This window comes from Abrus precatorius, unplaced genomic scaffold (genome assembly GCF_003935025.1).
Source record: "Abrus precatorius isolate BTA unplaced genomic scaffold, Abrus_2018 Scaffold2, whole genome shotgun sequence".
NCBI lineage: Eukaryota > Viridiplantae > Streptophyta > Magnoliopsida > Fabales > Fabaceae > Abrus > Abrus precatorius.
In genome coordinates, this window is record NW_020874362.1 from 19,640,926 (window position 1) to 19,644,627 (window position 3,702).

Here is a 3,702-nt window from a genome sequence, read left to right on the forward strand (position 1 = left end):
TTTCTCTTAAGGTTCATTTGTAGGTGCATCACATGCACTATTAACATGATTTCCTCCACAAAAATCACAACTAAGTTGTATGTTCTGAATTGGAGCAGCCTGTAAATTGCTTATTTGTTGAGTTAGTGCAGCAATTTGCTCTAAGAACACTTGGTTTTGCAGCTGGTTTTGTGCAAGGAAGGTCTCAAGAATTTTAGCTTCATATCCTCCACTCCTTGTAGAGTGTCTAGAATTAGAATTTTGGTATATAGATGAAGCCATCATCTCTATAATCTGTTGAGCTTCCTCCAATGATTTTGTATTCAATGATCCTCCCGCAGCTGCATCAATCATAGTTCTAATGGTTGGACTCATTCCATTATAGAAAGCTTTCAGCTGCATGCATTCCGGTATGCAATGATGTGGAAACTTCCTCAATAGCTTTTTATATTTTTCCCAAGCTTCATATAAAGATTCCCCTTCTTGCTGCATAAATGATGTAGTATCTCCTCTTAGTTTGGCAATTTTAGATGGTGGAAAATACTTAGTAAGGAATTTATTGACAATATCTGTCCAAGTGGTAATACTTCCTTGTGGTTGAGATTGTAGCTAGCACTTTGCTTTATCTCTTAAGGAAAATAGAAATAGTCTCAATCTAATTACATTCTCACTTACTCTATTCATCCTTATTGTATCACAAAGTTGCAAAAAGTTAGAGATATGTATGTTAGGATCATCCAAAATTGAACCAAAAAATTGATCTTGCTGAACTAAATGAAGTAGAGCTAGTTTTATTTTAAAATGGTTGGCTTGTATGGTAGGTTTGACTATAGAGGAGTTGTATCCATGTATGTTAGGCACTGCATAATCCCCTAAAGTTCTCATCATGTTCTGTTCAGCCATTATCTTTTCTTGAGGTGTTGGTGGTGTAGGAGAAGGAATTTGAAGTTCTTCCGATTTAGGGGTAAAAGGTGTAGATTCCAATTCTTACTCTTTGCTTGCAAAATTTCCTGCTCTTAATTCATTCCTCAGCCTTCTTAATTTTCTATCTATATCCGGATCAAACTCAAGAGCAGTCTTGCTTTTATTTTTCCCACACATATAACAAAAAGAAAAAGTAAACACAGTAGAAAACTTGAAAAATGATCAAAATACAGAACAATAAAATGCAGAACAATTACTAGTAGAATATCCTACTAGAAGTTAAGAAAGAAAATTAATATCTAAACATTTAACTAAACACAAAATACAATGGTACAGAATTTATACAGAATTAGACAAGAACTATGTGCAGATAAAAAAGCAAAAAGTGAAATACAAATTTCAATTGATAAAACAAAATTTTAAAAAGAAAACAAACAGCTCAATCTAGTTGTCTCCTTGCTACTAATGATATTGAAAATTAAGATTCTCGACAACAATGCAAATTTAGAGGAATACTAACTAGCAAATGTACTAGGTAGTTGTAGCAAGTAATAAAATTTTGGAAATCAATATGTCCCAAGTATCGTCCACAAGGATCTTATTTTCAATTACCACTTCATAATTTAACAATTAGTTGAGCCACATAATTCATTTGGAAGATTTGTAACATGTAAATGTAAGAAATAAAAACAATATAAGGTAACAAACTTGCTGTAAAAATAAAGTATGAATTTTGTATTAAAAATACTATATGAAAAATAGTTAGAAATCACTTCACCAGATTTTCAATTGCAATATAATCATGTTCTGGACTCTTGAGAATTTTAATTGATTAATAATTCCTTACCTCATTGATCCTAATACCTAATTAAACTTCCCTAATTCCTTAGGTGAAATTCAATCAAATATTGCATTAAGTTCTGGAAATTATAGGATTACTAGACTATGATACTTATTCCTAAGATCTCAATAACCTAGGCATATGATTCAAATATGAGAAGTAAACTCAATTTCCATTAATGAAGATTCTTCTAAGTTCAATTGAATAAATGATTAGTTCACAAATGCATTAAGAACATAATCACATACTTAATTCAATTAAAATCTCAAGATCTAAATCTAAAATTATATCACAATATCAAATCTAGATCCATAGATCCCTAATTGAAAAGGTTTAGAACAACATTACAATAGAAGAAGGAGAAGTAAGAGAAGAAGACAAAAAACAGAAGAACATCTTTCAAGACTCAATCTTCACCTTAATTCCTCTAGCAATGAAGCTTGAAAGTTGCTCCCAATCTCTCTCTTTGACTTCCCTTGGAAGTTAAAACAGTTACAAAGTGAAAAATGACAAAAATGAACAAAAGTCCCTTAATCTAAACTTTTAACTTCTATTTATAATATTTTTCCCGCCTTTTTCACTTTCACACTTTAGTCTCTAAAGATTATAGTATGAAAGGTCTTCTAGAAGCTTCTACAACTAAATTAGGAACTCAAATCGTCCAAAGTCAACACTTAGAAGTGATTTTCAAAATTCTATTACTTTTGCGTGGACACTTTAAGTGGTAAGAGTGTCCACACGCAATTGTTCTGTATAGAAAAGCCTCACGCATAGCTACTCTCAACGTATAGAGTGGACACGCACTTACTGCATAGCTACTCATAGTGCTTGCAGGGGACACACGCTTACTACATAAGTGAATTACCCTTGGGCGTAACTACTCTAAACGCTTGGAAGGAACGTGCACTTACTGTGTAGCTACTCTCAACGCTTGGTGTGGACACCGCAAGGTCTTTCAGGATCTCTGCTGCTGGAGTGTTCACTTTCACCACTTAGAGTTGCTACTATCTTGGTCTTCATAGATTTTCTTTTTCAAAGTGTTAACATTATGTACTCAAAGTGGTTACGCTCAACACTTACCATCTGATTCTTGCTTTTTTAGGCTCAATCTTTTTACTTTTCCACTTTAATATCTTTAAATTCTCAACTCAAGTTTCTGTATAAGAATTAAGTCTTTTTAAGTCAAATTGTTCAGAATTGTAAAAAAAATCTAAAATTCTAAACTATTTACACAATTATGAATATTAATGCAATTTTTAATTGCATTTCCAAGTTTATTTGGCACATTACTACTTATTTATTAACAAAAAAAATGTACCTAATATGTAGTAAAATGTGGATTTATCAATAGTCCTAGAGTCAAGTTTCTTCTCTTGTGAGTTATAAATTCTTACTTCAGATAGGCATCTCTAAACGTGTATATGTCGTAAACTAGGTTTCCAACCTTTGAACAGTTCGAAAGGTGTCTTTGAGACAGCCTTAGTTGGAACTTTGTTTAATATATACACAGCCATCTTAAGTGTTTCAATCCACAAGAATTGAGGAAGCCTTGCATTACTCCTCATGCTTCTCACCATGTCCATCAAAGTTTGATTCCTTCTTTCTGCCACACCATTCTGATCCAGAGAACCAAACATAGTGTACTGGACAACAATGCCATATTCTTGAAGAAATTTCGCAAATGAACCAGGTGCTTGTTCATTCTTTGTGTATCTACCATAGTATTCTCCACCTCTATCTGATCTCACAATCTTAATTTTCTTTCCACATTACAGCTCTACTTCAGCCTTAAAAACTTTAAAGGTATCCAAAACTTCATCCTTAGAACGAAGCAAGTAGATATACATATATCATGAGTAATCATCTATGAAGGTGATAAAATATCTCAGACTACTTGCGTCCATATCTAGACAACAAATATCTGTATGAATGATCTCTAATAGGTTTGAACTCCTCTT

General features: G+C 32.7%; 1 non-coding gene across 1 annotated transcript; it reads left to right on the plus strand.

Annotated features, from left to right (window-relative positions):
* The first annotated feature begins 391 nt into the window (after positions 1–391).
* LOC113860379 lies at positions 392–498 on the plus strand. Its single transcript, XR_003503832.1, has one exon. It is a non-coding gene; the product is annotated as a small nucleolar RNA R71 (small nucleolar RNA).
* The last annotated feature ends 3,204 nt before the right edge of the window (positions 499–3,702 follow it).